At 39.3% G+C, this 12,698-nt stretch overlaps 1 protein-coding gene across 4 annotated transcripts in view; it reads right to left on the bottom strand.

Annotated features, from left to right (window-relative positions):
- Window positions 1-12,698, bottom strand: part of FUT9 (fucosyltransferase 9) — a 107,579-nt gene that overhangs the window by 9,531 nt on the left and 85,350 nt on the right. The window lies entirely within an intron of this gene.

Here is a 12,698-nt window from a genome sequence, read left to right as displayed (position 1 = left end):
ATGGCTACATAGGCATGAGCATTGATGCCTTCTCCAAAGGACTCCTAAAATAACTAGAGAAGGAAAGCAGCAATAGAGGCTTCCCCTGTGCAGCCTCACATAGTTCCCACATAGAGAACAATAAACAAAAAAGAATAAGAAGATGTCCTTAAATATTTAAGTTTTTATGCCACAGTCCTGTGTTAAAAATTAGGAAATGTAGAGATAGCTGCATCTTTGTGAGGTATTGTTTTTTTCCACAGGGAAAAAGAGATGAGGACTTTATTATATAGCCTCCTTTGTCCTCTCTCTGGTTGTCTCTTCCTGAGAGAAGTGATCAATCTCTTTTCAGAAATTGTCTTCCATATGTTTTTTGTGAAACCTAACAAAGTCAGGGGTTGTTTATTGCTAACCTTTGCTCCTGAATGTAGTCACAGAAAGCAGAAAGTGAATTTCAGGCCTTTTAAACCAGTTTCATAACTCATGTCCTCCTACCTGTGAAATAAGTAGTTAAATTCAGAATGAAGGCATAGTAGAATGTGATTCAGAGATCCATTAATGCCACATAACTGTTCTGCTTTTGTGAGTGTAAAAACCAATACGTGAGTGTAGCACTACAGTTACAAAGGAAATGTTTTCACATTCATTGTTGAGGAAAAGGAAAGAGGAGGGAATGTCATGCTTAGCTTTACTGTACCTTGAGGAAAAGGGATTTTTCCACAATATCTCCCCTTGTTTTGGGAAGGCAGATGGTCTTAATCCTGGTTTTAGTTACTGTGGTGGGTCAACCTTTTCTGGTTGTCAGACAACCATCCAACCATTCTCTCACTCCCTCTCCTCAACAAAATAGTGGAGAAAATAAGATGAAATTCTTATAGGTTGAAGTTAGAATGGGGAGATCACTTACCACTTACTGTGATAGGCTAAACAGAATCATCTTGGGGCAAAATAATGTAATTTATTGCCATTTAAAATAGATCAAAGACAAAAATTAAAATAATATCTGCCCCTCAACTTCACAGGCTCAAATTCCTCCTTCATTCCCATCTCCTCCACTTCCTCCCTGCCCCTGAGCAGGGCACAGGGATGGGGAATAGGAGTTTGTGATCAGTCTCCAATGATTCCTCTCAGCTGTTTCTTCCTCCTCACACATTTCCTCTGTGCCCTTCTTATGGGATGCAGTTCCTTCAGGAAAAAAACCTGGGCTCCCTATGGGATGCTGTTCCTTCACTATACATCCTCCTGCTCTAGCATGGGGTCCTCCCCAGGCCACCATGGGCTCTAGGGGAATCTCTGCTCTAGTGCCTGGAGCACCTCCTCCTATCCCTCTTCTCTGACCTTGGTGCTCACAAGGTTCTTTCTCACATTTTTTCCCCTCATTCCCCACTGGCTGTCCCTTTCTTAAATACACTTTCCCAAAGGTGCAACCACCTTGGCTGCAGGGCATAGCCGTGCCCTGCAGTGGGTGTGTGGGAGCATGCTGGAATTGGCCATGTATGGCACAGGGGCAGCCCTGGTTGCTCTCCACAGAGGTCATCTGGCAGTCCCCACTGTCAGCACCTGGGCACAAACACCTAATACAGGTATATAAAATGTAAGTGGTATGTTGAGTCTGGTGCTTTTGTCTAGGCCCTTTTTCTTAGGACATAGTTTAGCTGGTCCTCTCTACATTCAGCAAAATGATCTTGAGGAGAGTAAAGAAGAGGAACTTTTGTGTCTGTGGCTTTTCCACTTATCATCATCAGTTTAAATCCCTATGAATGAAATATATGGCTTTACGGCAAGATCACATTGGCTTTTTTTGGCCTATGTTGATTGTTGCTGGCAAATATGTCTAGAAGGGAGGTTATAACCTATGAGACCCAAAGACTGCTTCCTTGCTTCCTTGCCTTACTACAGCGAAAGCAAGAATGGGATCTCTGAGGAAGAATGGATTTAGGTTGAACAACTCTAGGAGATAAAACTCAAAGAAAAAACATGAGGTTGAGCTGATATTCATGTAATGCTGTTCTTTGTTTCTGTGTTATTGAAACCAACACACAGAATAGGTACAGCTTTTCACTAAACAGATAGCATGAGCTGAGTTTTGACAATAGATTGGGAGAGGTGTCTATTCACAGGGACTGATCATTTTCTAGGAATTGAAAAGTGTGATGAAAAATCAGAAAAGGACTTTAACATTGTGCCTTGTAACATAGTCGCCCTCCAGTTAAAAGCCTCTTGACTCAAGTCCCTCTGATAGGGATTATTTTACACTAAGCTCCTCTTCTAACCAATAAACCCCCCTGCATCATCACATGGCAGTTCTTGCTACATAGAAATGACCAGACGTTGTGTATACTTTTCTCTGCTCGAAATTCTAGTGTGTCCAGAGTGTTGCATTCGTGTAGGAAGCTTTTGAACTGTAGTGCCAATGTGAAGATAAACGCTTGTTGTTTCTGCTACCCCGAGTGCCAGTATTAACATCTCACAATGTTAAACAGGTGGGTTTACCTATTTTTGTCCCTTATGGATTGATTTCCTCTCATAGCTTTGCTGTTCTTTGAACTCATGTGCCTATGTTTCTTCACAGGGCAGACTAAGGAACTTGTGGAATAGAACAGCAAACTCTGCTTTCATGGCTTTTGGGACTGAGTCCTGTACACAGACAGGAAGCAATTAAGTACAGTGAAGGTATGTGGTAAACACTTATTAAGAAACACTATTTTCACAGCATAAAAAAATAGTTTGGGTTAGAAGGGATTTTCTTGAGAAGCAACTTGTCTGTACTGCTAGGACATATAGGTTATGGTCCACTAAAATCTGTAGAATATTTTTTCATAATATTCTCCAAAATCTGAAGACTTTTCCATATTTCTTTATTTCCTTCTTCTCTTTTTTTGCCCAAGATAATGATCAATCTCCCACTGTAATTCTCACTATAAAGGTGATACTGAGGAGACATTTGTTAAAAGACATCCAGCCAAGTAACCTTAGCTCACCCTTCCTCTTTCATGGCTTTCCTTCTACCACAGAATCACAAATTTCCTTTTTGCAGATCCCCTCCCCCATGCATGCTAGACTCTGAAAAGAAAACCTTGTCAAAGAGACGTGTTTACCGAGACTTTTGCCAGCTGGAAGAATTCTGTGCTTTTGATAGTTTTGTTATAAAGTATGTTTCAGAGTGTTATGGCATAGCAAGTATTTTCTAGGTGCTTTTTCCCAAGTTAAAAGTATAGTATTTCATCAGTACAAGAGTGTTTTTCTCCATACAAAACTTAGCAAGGCTCCTTTTAACTGCAAAACTTGGCATTCCATCAGCAAGCAACTCCATTTAGCAGCAACAAAAAATGGGAGATAGTTATGGGGTACCAGCAATGTTAACACCAAGTATACCAGACAAGTCTTGCAAAAATATGTCTATTTTGTGAATGCATTGTGTTCATTAAGAAACAAAACAGAATTTTATGGAAAGTGTTTTATCATGTCTTCATTGCAACTGAGACTTCTCAGTCATTCCAGATATGGTTTTTTTTCTGGTTATGTAACACTGCAGGCAGGAGAAAATGCAACATTGCTGGTCAATAATATCAACGCCCCTGGTATATTTTTACAGCAAATTTCCCTGGTTTCTCAAGGTTTTGTCAGTAGCCCAAAATACATCATATAACATTCATTACTAGTCTAATACTGAGATTTTCCAAAGGAAAAGGACAGTATTTTAAAAGAAAGCTGAAGCCAAGATTCTTGAAAGCATGGACACTGAATAATGAATAAAAAAATCACTACTTTACTCATCTTAGAATTCTTAAGCATTCAGGGCTAACTTTTGTCTTGATCATTACTTGGTCTCAGGATCACTCAAGTAGAAACACTTAACAACCTCACGATAGTGTCTGAGGATCACTCCCGGGATCAGAGTGGATGTTTCTGTTACGGTGGATTTGACTGAAGAGCAGAAGGACACTGAGGCTAACAGAGGTGTCAGAGGCCCATTTAGAAGCAGACAGCTAGCTAGGTAGATACTCCAGGAGTATAAAAGGACAGTTGAATGCGGAGGGAACTGACAGGAATGACAGGCAAACAATTGTTACTGTTAGAAGAATGCTCATTTGAAACTGTTCTCCCTGTCCTCTGGCATGTTTTACCAGCCTTGGACATAGCATATCTGCATTTATGTGAAGAGCTGTATTTTCTTCGACCACGTTCCCAATCAGCTGGAGCTTTTTCACCTGCATTTTAAAAGGAAATTTGATTATCTCAGGATAGCCATCCTGTGACTTCTTATCTCCAAGTCACTGCTGTATGGACATGCTCCAAACTGCTTTTGCTTTAGGTCTCCAAGACTGAAGAGTGCTTCTCTTTATTGGAATTAACTCTCACTACTCTCAGTTAAGCCTCCTCTGTCACAACCAGAATGGTGGATTTTTTCCTCCCCACTATCCAGACACAGGCTTGCTTCCACACATTTCCATGCCTGTCCATGGATTTCTGAAAACAGCCCAGTATGAAAAGGCTAAACAGAGCTGCATACAGTTAAAAGGCTAAAAGCTGAATGAGCTGCTGATCTCAGACTGCATATTTTTATTCTATTGGTTACAACATTCTTTTTCTTCCCCTTTCCACCTCCTTTGTTTTCGGGTTATTTGTTCAATTCCTCAGATTCCAGTTTTGCACTTTGAGAACAGTTTAGAAGCTTTTTATTCAGCGGTGGTAATTTTTACTTTGAACAGTTTTAGAAAAATAATCTAAGAGCGCTCTGAGGACAGGTAGCCATTAAGATAGATTTCTTAGGGGTGGTGCCAAAGCTGTCACTGGAGACTGGTAAGAATAGGTTAGACAAGCACCACTAAGCAATGAGAGATCAGATTGTGCCTCCAGGTCCTAGGGCTGGACTAGATGACCTCACTCGATTTCTTCCAGCCTTGTGTTCAGTGATAGTATTAATAAAATAAACAGTTTTATAAATAACAATGCAATAACAATATTATTATGAATAAATAATTTATAAATAATAATTATTTAATAAATAATATTAATAAAATCACAGATTTTTATAACATGTACCTAATAAGAATACAACTGGCAGTCTAAAACTGCAAAGAAGCTCTGAATAAATGAGTAAAAATATCCCCTATCTTGAAAGTTGTCTTGCAAATTACAAAATAGCCACACTGTACACAGTGAAAATGTGAAGGAAAGCAAAAAATTGTGTGGACAACAGCAACAACAAAGTCCCTATTTTCAAAGGCTAAGCCTAAAGCTTCCTATCAATTGCTAGGTGGGGTACTGCTGCTTTTTTGTGACTGAGTCTTGACCCCTCAGGCCTTGCTGAAGAAAACCCTATTCTCAGCTTCCTTCTCCAAATTGCTATGCAACACACCATTCTGCAATGGCTCAGCAGCCCCCAGCCTTCCCCCGTGGCTGTCATCTATCTTCTCCTTCTCCCCATGGCAGTCACACACTGTCACTCTCTAGCTGCTTATGCAACAGCTCAGTAGATTCTTTCTGTGACATTAGCCAGAGACTAATGTCTCAGTCTGAGTCTCTCAGAATAGCAGACAGAAATGGCTACAGAACTGTGGTACATACTGGAGTGACCCAATATCCACCCCCACTGCCACATATGGAAAAAAAAAATAAAGTCTTATCAGCAAGAAACTTTTCCAGACAACCTGGTGCTAGTGTCAGGATACTCCATGTGGCAGCTGTGTTGCTTTCTAATTATGAGCTTTTAAGTTTGTCTCAGAGAGTACATAAGCATTCTTCATTCCTTCCCTGGCACAACTGGAAAATAAACGCACGCAAAGCCATCAGAACCTCAGCAGCATTGCCAGCCTTGGTAACATACAGAGACAGAACCTTTTTTACCTTAACTTCCACGTTTGCTTGTCCACATCACAGCTAGTTTATGATCGATGGCAATCTGTGAAAGGGGTGGTGGCCTTCAGTTCTGTGCTAGCTATGAAAATAGAGTTCTTCACCACTGTAGCTTAGTAGCAAACTTTATCTGCCTTGCCAGGAAAGTGCTTTTCATCTTCTTGAATATAAAGCTCATCCTAGTTATGCAGCACAAGCCAGTCCATGCTTTTTTCAAAGCTCTGAAACGGCTCTGCACAAAATCAAGCTGATTGAAGAAAAGCTGCTCCAAAAGCAAGTGGTCTCTTCCTCCCTTCTTTCCATGTGGTTTAGGAACAGCAAACTGCTGTTCTCTCTATTTCTGCCAGAATTGCAGAAAGAGCTCTTCAGTAGCTTTGTGACTGGCTTGCAAAACTGCAGCTAGCCAGCTAAATATGGATAACATACCTGCACACAAGCTATGTATTTGTGATGGCCACCAGACCATCAGAAAGTCCTAATCAACTCACAGTAGCTGTGAAAATAGTGAGAACTAAGCCAAACAAGATGGAGCATGAAGCTGCAGAAGAACCATAGGCATTCCTGTGCACATACGCTAAACTCCCCATCCAAGAATCACAGTTGCTTCTGACTGATTTCCTAATACATAGTTCCCTAGTACAGTGGAAAAACACCTTCTCATGCGAAACAGACAAATCAGAATCGGGAAAGAGCAGAGGATACCTGCTTATAATATTGAACACTTACTGGTGAGTATATTAGTTCTGTGGTAAAGCAAGTCTTTTGGAGTTCTAAGCACCAGCTGTTTGTGCAGATATGATTAGAGGCTATGTGCAGTTACATTGCTGTATCTTGCTGCATAAGCAAGCCCAAAATTTTGATTGGGATTTAATGCTGCCTTTTTTTTTTTTTTTTTTTTTTTTTTTTAGATGCAACTGCATCGATTTGGAGGATTTTGCCAGTGGCAACATAACTCCTGAGATGGCTCTGTAGGTCAGAAAGAAAGCCTGAGAGGCTTCTGTGAAATACCATAAAATCCCCATAATCTGATCTCTATTTAACATTTCACTTCTCTGCCTGCCTAGCATCTTTTCCTTAAGAAACTCATTATACCTCTGGGTTTGGGATCTGTACTGACGTAACTGTTTTTTTAGGATGCTGGTCAATGTTCTTGCTTTAATTTGCAAAGTCTTATGTGCCATGGATACTAGATGCTAGAGGGAGAACTACCCTAGAGAGAAAAGAAAGCAACTGAAGTGCTCAAATTAGTTTCAGTTTGCCCTGTGGCTGAAAGTGAGAATGCCATGTACTAATATAGTCAAAGTGGAGAAGAGAGGTGATGATTTATAGGCCATTTAAAAAATTTATATCCATATTTGCAAATAAGATTTTTTTCTTTTTTTTTTATTTTTAAATTTCCTCACAGGGTGGAAGGATGGGCATTTGCTTTACAAACATAACAAACAGAACTGTGTTTCTTGACTATTCTGAACAAAGAGGTAACTAAGTGTTGATCAACAGGACTCAGGATGGCCAAGAGCCCTTATCCAGGTTCTGCTCACTGTTGTCTAAATGTCTTGAGCAGAGCTCCTCACTTCTGGCTTTCTTGAAAGCCCATCAGTGACTCAAGACTTCATGTTAAAGTCTGTGTATAGAGAATACAAATCCATATAATAAGGTACTGGGTGCCTAAACCAATGGCTGCTTATTTTCCATCTGGGAAAAGTGCAATCTAAGTTAGTGATGCATTGTAAAGCACTTGTGAGTGTAAGGACACCAACACTAAATTAAAACAATGGAAAAACAGCACCAATCATTTTCCCACTGTGTATCAATAGTTAAGATTTCAAACTGACTTGTGTTGGTAGTGCTAAACATTTCAAAGAAATAAGCTGTAGGTGTAAAATAGAAGGTGATTATAAACAAAGACTCTTAAATGAAATGCTGTGTCTTGCTGAAGCAAACAAATTAGTAACTCACCATAAAGATTAGTCAAGTTTGGACACTGAAAACAAGAACTGAAGAGTTTTAAGAATCTGATCTAAGTGCCCACAAAGTAAATTCAGAAACATTCCTAATAAGAATTTTAAAGGTATGCATGCACACAAACAGAAGCAAAAATATAATCTCACCAAACCTAAAACTTGACATAACAAGAATGAAAGCATATTTAAAAATAATACATATTTTAGATAGCATATATTATAAAACCAACAAAAATAATCCCTAAGCCTCTCAAATTGCACACTCTTCTGAGAAAACAAAATTGCAGCTGAGAGAAACCAGTTGTTAATTTCTTGGAGTGTCTCTCTGTGTGCATAACAAAAGGAACGTCAGAGAGGTGGAACTACTAGTATAACAAGCTAAGAAATGTAAAGCTTAAAAAAGTCACTGAAAAGACTTTTTCCATAGAAAAGAAAGAAAAAAAAGAAATCCTTCAGTTGAGAAAGAGGAATGGGTTGAAGGAACAAATATCTGAAAAAATCCTCCAGTAGTTACAACCATGTTCTACGTGTTCTAAGGTGATGTTTTCTTTTTACTACTTCCTATCTGGGTTAACATATACACCGATGTCTCTGAAAGCAACTCTCAAGGTTAAAATATGAGAGTGAAGAATATTCTGCACAGGCTATTGACAATACATTGTACAAAGCAGAACAGCAGTTAGTGCAGAGATTATACTTCATTTGAAAAGACTCAAGCTATTTGCTATTTCTTAGTTTGATGTCTTCCTTTTATGCTTGTTATAAAGTGGAGTTAAATATTTGCAGTGTTAGGTTAAAGCAGTTGATTCTAATGTTCAATTACAAGGTTTTAGTGTCATATATTATTCTACTCTGAAAGGAGAAAAAATCAATAATGAATTAGCAAAATTTTTGCCACTACAGTAACAATTCAATGTAAATTTTTTTACTATATCTTTTGCCAAGCAGTCTTTTTTCCATCTTATGGTTTGCAGCCCATGGTCTTTCTCTGGTACAACTTTACTGTACATATTAAAACTAGGTATTTAAAAACTGGAAAGAAAGTTTTCCTTTTTTCTTAATATATGAGGAAGAATTTATATAGCAATCTTACCCAGAATGTAACTTTCTAAAGAAAGTCTGCAGAGATAGCTAAGAGGAAATAGAGGGAAAAAGCAGGGGAGCAAAGGAAATAAATTGAAAAAGTGTAAAAAAACCAGGTCAGCATTACTTAATTCTGTATTCCTTTAAAGACACCGGTGTAAAGAAAGTTGATGGCAGGCCTTTTCAAATAGCCTGTGACTCCATGCAGTTAACACAGTTTAGCAAATGTGGGTAGGACTAATTTGACTAAAAGAATATGAAGGACCTAAACTCCTGGTTGATTGGGTTATCCTTACTTCTAAGAAGCCCCAAATCAGAAACAGGCACTACTAATAGAGATCAAGGGAAATTCGGGTATCTGGTTCTGAAAATCCAACCCTGAAAACTTCTCTTCTTAGGGCTGGTAATGCTTAAACTCTCTCTGGCCCTCTGCCTTACAGACTCCTGTGCTCTTAGCTGCCTGGTGCCAGCATATCCCCAGAAGGGGCTCATTCTTCACAGGGAAGGGCCATTCAAAATCGATAAACTAGCTATTACCCCAGCTCTCAGGCCTGAGGATATAGATGTGCCTGCAAGAGCAGACTCCATCCTAAATGCAGTGGTAGCAGCTCCTTTTTGTTTGTCTGAATTTAAAAGAAACAGGCATAGGATGAAGTCCTTTTTGCAGCAATTGAAGCTATTACCTATTAGATATGAATCTTTCTTCAGCATGAGTAATTCAGGCTTGATATTTCAATTTCCTTAAGGATTTTCTAGCTCCTAGACAGCAAGGGATGTTGATTTTACAATGTGTATTGAGCTTTAGGGTTAGAGGTGAGGAATCCTTTCCTCCTCATTGGTGGCCTAGTTGCTAATCAAGGCACTACTATTTTCCCTTGACCTCTTTCTGCCTCCTGCCTATTGACTCCCTAATGATTTATGCCCAGGGCACATCTGCAACAGTAGAGCGTAGACTCAGCTTTCTTCCCTATGCCGTTTATAATCCTGTAAAGAGATGGTGGAAGAGGCAGCTTAAATCTCCTTTATTGGAAAGATCACAAAAAACAGTCTGTATTTTGTGAGTGCTTTCCTGATTGTGTTTCAAAAGCTGTTATTCCCCAATTTCTTCATAAAAGGAAGGGACTAGCTCTCTGCTCTAAAGTGAGGATTCCCAGCCATGAATTCCAAGGAGGATTCACTCCTTCAGAGCACTGTATGTGTCTTGCTGAAGGATGGAAGAATACACATCCCAGTCCTGTTCTGGACAGCCTCCCACTGCTTTGTGGCGTGTGCCTCCATTCTTAGGTGCCTATCTGATTTCCTACATTAGATAGGTGGTCTAGTCACCCTAATGAAGCTTTTGGGCTAAGGACTAGACCTGCTAAGGCTCAGCACAAAAACCTAGTTTTTGAGTGCAGCCTTTGGTTTGTGTGATCAGTTGAGGTCAAATGTCACACAAAACAAATGTTAAAGTACCACAAAGACTTACTCTCAGACAAAGTAAAAAGAATTCCTGCTAGAATATATATTTATCATAAATTCTCATAAAGGGAGTTTAGTTGAAAAAAATAATAACAATGTTAGGCATTCTTTATCTTACTGACAAGCACATTGGTCTGCTGAAGGACGGAAGAGTTTTACCAGGGCAATTAGAGCCTTCTGGTACCCTGATGAGTCTCATATATAGGACAGACAACAAAGTGGTAGGAGGACTTCCCAGCTTTTCTATCACTTTAACCTGAGTTTAGTTGAGTGGAATTTAATTTGAGTTAGGCATTAATCACTTTATATTTCATAGATACCTATGGCATGAGAGTAATGAAGTTTCCCATTCTTTAATAAAATACTTTAAAATCTATACCAATTGAAAGAACCATACAAGCAAAACAAAATGCTGCTCTAGTGATAACAATACTTTGACTTTTGAAATGTCTTTTCCTAAAGAATCTTTTGGAGTTTTACAAGCACAATTATTAGTGAAACTGCCTTATGTGGAGTAAAGAAGGGGTGGAAATCAAGTCCTAGAAAGATAAAGTAATTTTTGCAGTATCATGAAAATTTGAACAGGTATTTGACAACTACGACTTAAATTTGCATCAAAACAGTTGAGTTTGTGGGACAGAATATTTTCCTTCAAACAAACTTCACTAGAAAATAGTCATATTACATTTATTTATATCAGATATCTTTGTTATGTATCTTTGTTTCATCATCATCATGGCTGGGCTTCGCAAACGAAGATTTGGGAAGGGCTCTACCCACATTTGTTGCAAGCACGTTGGTGGCTAAAAAGACCAATATGAGATAGGCATGTCCGGTTGCAAAAGGCACAGTTTCAAGTCTCTGAAAACACATCCTAACTTTCTTGATGGGGTAAATTACTATAGGGAAATGGGAGATTTAATCAGATTAAAGTTAATGACCTCTTGATCTTTAAAATAAGAAAAACCACATCTGTTTTGCAGAACTACAGATTGAAATTCTATCAACAAAGCTAGATTTGCTGAAAGATAAGGAGTATCAGAGATGAAATCTTGCTCACAGAAACACTGGAAAAAGTTCTACTAATTTCAGTATGGTTAAGGTTTTGTTCTTTCAGTTGATTGCAGCAACATGGAAGAAGAGAAAAAAAAGGGCTCAAAAGCTATTCCTTTGTGATTAAAGTTAACTTAGAAGTAAAAAACCTAAGGCCACCCAGGAGACAACAAAAGAGATGTAAGTCAGAGCTCAGGGAATCTAAATGCTGGAACAAGGTACAAATAACAAACGCTCTCCCCTATACAGATAAATACACTGGCACACACAGTCTGTAACTTCAGGAAAGATTTAATCACCTGTTAGAAGTGATTTTCAGTTTTCACACCTGAAACATTTTATAAATATTAATACATACTTATATATATATGTATATACATATACACACACATACCCTATTTATGTGGCATTTGTAGCACATAGGTTCCCTGAAATGTGTTTATCAATTATGCTTTATATTTCTTTGTGGGGGCCCCCCTGGTGCTCTAGTGGTTAGGATGCAGCGCTCTCACCGCCATGGCCCGGGTTCGATTCCCAGTCAGGGAACCCCTCCGAGCAGATGGAGCTCGGCAGCCCTGTAAGGCCATCCATCTAAGAGAAGGTCACTCTAAACAAACCTACGTCCTGAGGACCTCGCTGCCACCGTCCAAGCTTCACTTGGCCCCGGCAGTTGAACCTCAGGATTAAAGGGTGGGCTCAGTTCAGCGCACACTGTGTCTCACCTAAAAATCCACTGCGCAGGCTCCAAGGGTAATGACCTTTCCCAAATCTTCGTTCATGAAGACTGACCATACTTATACATACTTATATTTCTTTGTGTCCACGCCCTTAAATACACCTGTGCATATGTGGTATATACACAGGTAGACATATCCTTATGAACGTATCGGGCACCACTGCCCAAGCTGCTGGCTGTGGAGAGAGACAGTGGTCCTAATGAGATGTGTTCCTGTTGTGTTGCCCTGATGAGATGTGCTGCAATGTGACAGCAGCAATATAGTGACTGCTCTGCAGTGTGCAGGGGGCAATGGAGTGACTATTACTGCCATCCTGGCAATTAGAATAGAGGAAAACAGAGCATTGAATTCACTAAGGTACTGAGCTGAGGAGGAGTGGATGGGAAAAGGAGGTAGAAAGTGGAGACAGGGATTATTATATTAGAAATAAGATCTTTTTCTTTCTTATATATCTTGACTCTTATCAGAGAGGGTGAGAAAGAAGGCATTGCTCTCAAATAGTTCTTTTAACAAGAAGCACAGCAGCAAGCCGAACTTGCAATCCTGAAGATTACATCTCATG

This window comes from Manacus candei, unplaced genomic scaffold (assembly GCF_025592945.1).
Source record: "Manacus candei isolate 608988 ecotype Guabito, Panama unplaced genomic scaffold, ASM2559294v1 h1tg000011l, whole genome shotgun sequence".
NCBI lineage: Eukaryota > Metazoa > Chordata > Aves > Passeriformes > Pipridae > Manacus > Manacus candei.
Note: the sequence above shows the minus strand (reverse complement) of the source record. Positions and strands in the feature narration are given on the sequence as shown.